The following is a 7,302-nucleotide window of genomic DNA, read 5'->3' on the forward strand; positions in this document are numbered from 1 at the left end:
AGAGCTCCTCCATGTGGGAGCTCACTGACCACCAGAGGGCAGCTCCTGCATTGAGCGTCTGCCCCCTGGTGGTCAGTGTGTGTCATAGTGACCAGTCATTCCCAGTCTTTCTGCTGTTAGGGTCAGTTTGCATATTACCCTTTTACTATATAGGATAGAGGCCTGGTGCATGGGTGAGAGCCGGCTGGTTTGCCCTGAAGGGTGTCCTGGATCAGGGTGGGGTCCCGCTTGGGTGCCTGGACAGCCTGGGTGAGGGGCTGATGGCTGTTTTCAGGCTGGCCACACCCCCTTCAGGGTGGGGGTCCCCACTGGGGTGCCTGGCCAGTCTGGGTGAGGGGCTGAAGCCATTTTCAGGCTGACCGGCGACTGAAGCTCCCAGCCTCTCCTTTTTTTCTTTTTTCTTTTTATTCTGGGATTTATTTACCTTCTACAATTGAAACTCTGCTGTCTTCACTGGTGCTCCCAGCTCTGAGGCCGCGGCTGGCTGAAAGCAGGTATCTGGGGTTTGTTTAGCTTATATAATTGAAACTTTGTTGCTTTTGGAGCTGTTGCTTTCGGAGCTCAGAGTCGGGCCACGGCAGGCGGGGAACCTTGGCTTCCTCCATCACTGGAGCAAGCAAACCTCCTGTTCCCTTCAGCTGCGTGGCTGCCGGCCGCCATCTTTGTTGGCCGTTAATTTGCATATCTCGCTGATTAGCCAATGGGAAGCATAGCAGAGGTACGGTTAATTACCCTTTTTGTCTTTTATTAGATAGGATGACCCAGAAATATCACCTTTGGGTATCTACTCTAGAGAAATGAAAACTTACGTTCACTTCAGAACTTATACATGAATGTTTAGAGCAGCTCTATTAATACTGCCAAAAACCAAAAACAACCTAACAAATGAATGAATAAACATATTCTGATACCACCATATAATGAAATACTACTAAGCAATAAAAGAAACAAATTAGCTCTAACTGGTTTGGCTCAGTGGATAGAGCATCGGCCTGCGGACTGAAGGGTCCCAAGTTCGATTCCGGTCAGGGGCATGTACCTTGGTTGTGGGCACATCCCCAGTGGGGGCTGTGCAGGAGGCAGCTGATCAATGTTTCTCTCTCATTGATGTTTCTAGTTCTCTATCCCTCTCCCTTCCTTTCTGTGAAGAATCAATAAAATATATAGAAAAAAAAATAAAAGGAACAAATTATTGATACATACAACTTGGAGGATTCTCAAAGGCACTATAGTGACTGGAAAAAAACAATCTCAAAAGGATATATATTGTACCATCCCATTTCTATGACTCTAAAAAGAGAAAACCATAGCTATGGAAAATAGATCAGTGGTTGCCAGGGGCTAAAGTGTGTGTGTGGGGCGGGGGTTGCGGGGAGGGAGGCGCAGATGCAAGAGGACAAGGATGTGACTGTAAGAGATAGTATAAGGGAGTTTTTGGTGATGGAACTGTTCTATTTCCTAACTGCAGTGGTGTTTAAATGGGTCTATACATGTGTTAATACAACCATGCCCCCTCCCAAAATGAGGTTGAATTTATTGTGATAATTTTTAATATGAAATAAAAACATGACAAAAGAAAGTGCTCATTTTAAAATAGAGCTCAAGAAGTGAAATAGTTTCTTCTGGATTGGGGAAAAGATTAAAGGCTTCATGAAGGATGAGGCATTTAAAAAATGTATGTTACAGGTACCATGTGTAATACCTGTTCACAATCTATCTTTTCTGATAGACTATCTATAATGAGAGCAGGAACAATGTCTAGCTTGCTCATCTTGTATAGCAGTAAGTGCAGTAGTGCTCTATATATATGTATACATATACATACATATACAGTATATATACTCAGTAAGTATATGATCAATTTCCCTATTGTCTATGATATTAATAGGCAGAGATACAATACAGCAAGTTCTAGAAAAGTAAAAAACATGAGAACATACCTTAAATTTCCTTTCCCCTTTTTAAAATCCCTCTTATCCCTTTAAGATCAGTTAAAGTTGTAGTTTATCCCCGGATTCTTCCAGTCCATACTAATCTTTCCAACTTGTTTAAACTTGTTCTATAAGGCTTAAGTGTAGTACTTAATAGTACTTTAAACCCTATGAATCATCTCCTTTAATAGTTATCAAAAGGTGCCTCTTTTATATTTTAAATACGTCATATTGCATGACTAAAAATGAATAACTACACCTCATTCATTCCTTCAAGCTTCTAAGAGAATCTAATCTCCCTACCTTTCCTCAAATTGGGCTGGCCTTCCCTTCCACTCTGTTCCCACACCCTCATCACTCTTTTATGCTTAATGAACAGTGTTTATTAACTTAAGACTTCATAATATTTCTTAACTAGAGGCCCTGTGCACAAATTCATGCACCAGTGGGGTCCCTCAGCCTGGCCTGCAAGATTAGGCTAAAACTGGCTCTCTGACACCCTCTGAGGGGTCCCAGATTGAGAGAGGGCACAGGCCAGGCCGAGGGACCCCACTGGTGCACAATCAGGGCCAGGGAGGGATGCAAGAGGTTGGCCAACCAGGGAGGGACTGTGGAAGGGCTCCAGGGCATGTCTGGCCTATCTTATTCAGTTTCAATCTGCCAGATCCCAGGAGCAAGTTAACCTACTGGTCAGAATGTCTGCCCCCTGGTGGTCAGTGCACATCATAGCAAGCGGTTGAGTGGCCTTAGCATATCATTAGTATATTATGCTTTGATTGGTTGAACGGCCAACTGGACAACCGGACACATAGCATATTAGGCTTTTATTATATAGGATAGGCTGATATGTAACTCATTTCCTCCGCCCTTTCTTTTCCTGAGAACAGAGATATGTCTACTACTTCTCTGTTATAACTGATGCAATATGTAACAGGGACTTGTTCACTATATGTCCCTATTGACCATTCACCAGCCGACTTGTCTCCTAAAATTGTTAGTGCTCTGCTAAGGAAATTCTTTCAAAGAAATTGAAATTTCTAAATCCAGAAATTTTTGCAACAGATGTTTAGAAAAGGCACAGAGAAATGTACTTTTTAGTAATTTTTGCATATTCATATCTGAAATTGCCAGAAAGCTTACAATGTTAGTATTCTGCAAATGGCACTATTGTATTTATATTATACTAGTGGCCCAGTGCACGGATTCATGCACATTGAAAGGAAAATAATTAGAAGAAATATTTTAATATTGCTATTTGCCCTTTCTCTGTAATGGATGCTGGTCGCCATCTGTGGGGCAATCGGCAGGGCAATCAGGCCCCACTCACACCCACCTTGGCCTGGCACTGCCCTCTCACCTGCTCCACCATCCCGCCGCAGTCCCACTCTCGTTGGGGCCCATCGGGGCCAGCAGCACCTCCACTGCCACCCGCTGCCAGCACCACGTCGCCAATGCCTACCATGTTCCGCACCGCCCCCTGGTTGTTAGCACACCTAATAGCGAGCGGTTAAACTCTGGGTCAAGGGGACAATTTGCATATTAGGCTTTTATTATATAGGATGTTGACATTAGCCTCCTTTATGATTGAGCTTACGCTGGACTTGAATTTAAGTTGGTTGACCTTTGTGTTAAATTGTAAGGAATAAAATTAAGAATGTGTATAAGCCCTGGCCAGTGTGGTTCAGTTGGTTGGAGAGTCCTCCCATACAACAAAAGGTGGCAGGTTCAATTCCTGGTCAGGGCACATACCCAGGTTGCAGTTCTATCCTGGCCATGTGCAGGAGGCAACTGATGGATGTTTCTCTCTCACATTGGTGTTTCTCTCTCTTTCTCTCTCCAAAATTAAATTTTTGTAAAGGAATGTGTATAAAATGTTTGGTATTTATTGTGTCTAAAAAAAATTGAAAATATATATATATATTTCAATTTGGGAGGAATGGAACGTTCATATATATCTTTAATAATGTAGTATGCAAAAAGTAGAGTACCTATTTTTTTAAAAAAACTTATTTTTATTTTAATCCTCACCCAAAGATATGTTTTATTGATTTTTTCAGAGAGAGAGAAAAAACATTGATGTGAGAAAGAAACACCGATCTTGCCTCCTGTATTGCAACCTATAACCTAGGTATATGTCCTGACCGGTAATCGAACCCACAACCCCTTGGTGTACCAGAGGATGCTCCAACCAACTGAGCCACCTGGCCAAGGCTAGAGTACCTATTTTTAGCAGCAATTTCTAGTTCCTGGCCCCTAAATTGTCACTTCACATGAATCTCACCTACTTTCTATAAATCAGTTCTACTATTTGCCTTATTTCCCCTCAAATAATTACATAGTTCTTTTTCCCCTAGGCTGAGTAGAAAGGTAAGCTTTATAATCCTCTGTAAAGCTAGCAGGGCTATTTCTAGTAGGGGCAGAAATAGAATATTAGGGACTAGCTACAATTATAAGAAATATTCATCATGCTCTGTTAACCGTGATGGTTCCTTTCTGATTAGAGAAAGTACGTTCTAACCTGGCTGAGAGTTGTATGCCCTGGGACATGGAAGCTAACATCAGAATGCAGCCATCCTCCTTTCCCGAGAACTGCCTATCATTATAGAAAGATTTACAACCTGGTAGCTGACGAATCTAGTCCCAGAGTCACCCATCCTTTGCAACACACAGCCCTTACTGCCAGTTATCTGGTTCCAGAGGTGCCTAGGCACCCGCCCTCTGTTGACTGTAATCTGGTCCTGGAGCGCCTGGGGGCACCCTCCTTCTGCAACCCCACCAGCCCGCATTACTTATAACCTGTAATGATTATACCGTGCCTACTTTCTCATGCCTGTAATTCTTACTTTCCCATGTAATATTTGTCCTTCTACCCAATATAAGCCACTGGTTTATGGGGAGAGGCAGAGAAGATCTTTGTGGATGATCTTCTGCTCTCCCATAATGCTGGCATTATTGGAATATTAGTAAATGCTCATATATGATTCAATCCTGTTTCTGCTTAATTGGCTACAGTAGTGACAGGCAGCCTGGACCCCTCAGTTACATTTCTATATGCTCTTGTGCTTATAATTTCATGATGAAGTTATCAAAGGTTCAGATATAACAGAAGTAAAAACAACGAATCACTGAAGTAGCAACTAGTAAAAATTTATTGTTCACTCACAAAAAAAAGCACTTTGCACTCAAACCAAAACATGGAGTGAGGCTCAAGGGCACCCTAATATATAAAAACCCAGGGCCTGTAACGACCGACCAAAGGCTCGACAGAACACCGGAAGTCAGTCCTACAGTCAGTGCTGGGTTGCTGTGGTGAGCCAGCACTGACTGCCGAGGGAGCTGCGGATCATTTAGGGGTGATCAGGCAGGAATGCAGAGAGGTTAGGGGTGATCAGGCAGGCAGACAGAGGGATTAGGGGCAATCAGGCAGGCAGGCAGAGGCAGTTAGGGGTGATCAGGCAGGCAGGTGAGTGGTTAGGAGCCAATGGTCCCAGATTGGGAGAGGGATTTCCTAAACCAGCAGTTTAGGACATCCCCCAAGGGGTCCCAGATTGGAGAGGGTGCAGGCTGGGCTGAGAGAACCCCCCTCCGTGCATGAATTTCATGCACCGGGCCACTAGTATTGTTATAAAGCAGTTTATATAGTGAGAAAGCAGGGACTGTTTATTCTTCATAGTGGTTGGTTTTATTAGAATTTTCAGTGGCTACTTCCTATCAACCTTGGGAAACAGTTCAAGTTTTGCTTATGACTTCCAGAGGCATAAGCAAAAAATGACCCAAGTCAAGGTAGTCTTGCAAATAAGCTACATTAAGGTTTATTTGTATGACTAAACTGGTTTTGTCTGCTCAGGGAATTTTCAAGCCTAGTCTCTGTTTTTTAATTTTAACAAAGTGAAAGTCATATCACATGATCTCACCCATATGTGGGATATAATGATCAACATAATTTGATGAACAAGAATAGATTCAGAGACAAATGGCAGGGAAGGGGGGTTAGAGAGCAACCAAAGGACTTGTATGCATGCATATTAGCATAACCAATGGACACAGACACTGGGGTGGTGGGGGCTTGCCTAGGGTGGGAATGGCTGGGGGGAGAGGGGATCAAATGGGGAAAAAGGAGACATACTAATATGTAAAACTTTAGACAATAAAAAAAAGAAAAAAAGAAAGTCAATACCCTTTTAAGAGAAGAAGACTTAGCATCCACTTACAAGTTAGAAATAATTTTTATATATTCTCTAATAAGAATGTGTGTACATGCCTGTACATGGATATATCCATAGTATACAATATATTTCAACAAAGCCATCTTAAAAGTCATAAAAAAACTTAATGCAGTGCTGAGAAATATTATCTATCAGTCTCTCCCTCTCCTCCCTCCCTCCCTAATGAATAATAAAATAATATGCTCACCCTCTGGTGGCCAAAATCAGAAATACATTTCCATTTTCCTGGATTATATTCAAAATAGGATTAGTGTGGTGTATTAAGTTTCTGCTTCATATTTAACCTACACCAAAAATAGACCTAAAAGAAGGCCATTGGCTTAAAAAACAAAGCAAAGCAGGTCTACTACAATATCTAAAGGTACAGAAGTATGGTAAAGGAAAATCAACTAAATCATTAAATATAGTAATTTAAGAATTGCGTGTGATAGTATTTGATACTTAACACTAATTCAGTTTTGAAATAGTAGAACTATAGAATTTTAAAGTAGGAAGGAATTACTTATCATGTAGTCTATTCCTCTCCCATTTAAAACTGCATGTTAGATAATTAGCTTAAAAATTAAATTTTTATTTCATTTTGTTTTAGTTATTTTAACTTGTTAATTAATGACATAAAAAACAAAGTCTGCATAAATGGGATTAAATAGTAATGAGACCTTTTTAATGTTTCTATTTTTTAAAGTTTACAAACAGCCCTAAGAATTAGGAAAAATTCATGCCGCATGTAAGTTTATTTTAAATTTCTGCCCACTTTATTCAACTGTCCAACAAATATTTCTTGCATATCCATATGGTTTCTATGGCATATGCTGGAATTATAACTGTCCCTGCTCTCAGCCTAGTGAAGAGTACAGATAAATAGTAACTACAGGATAGAATGGTGAGTGTGACAACAAAGAATAAGCACAAAGTGTTAGGGCCATCAAAGTAGTCTTGGTGGGCACAGTAATAGGGAAAGAATTCTTGGGAAAGGTGACATTTTCTGGGACCTGAAGCAAGAAGAGGGAAGTGGGAGGGAAAAATCTACACTAATAAAAGAGAAACATGGTAATTAGCGTACGACCGCTACCCTTCCCATTGGCTAATCAGGGAGATATGCAAATTAACTGTCAGCCAAGATGACGGCCGGCAGCCAGGCAGCT

The sequence above is a fragment of the Myotis brandtii genome, unplaced genomic scaffold (assembly GCF_000412655.1).
Source record: "Myotis brandtii unplaced genomic scaffold, ASM41265v1 scaffold540, whole genome shotgun sequence".
Classification (NCBI taxonomy): domain Eukaryota; kingdom Metazoa; phylum Chordata; class Mammalia; order Chiroptera; family Vespertilionidae; genus Myotis; species Myotis brandtii.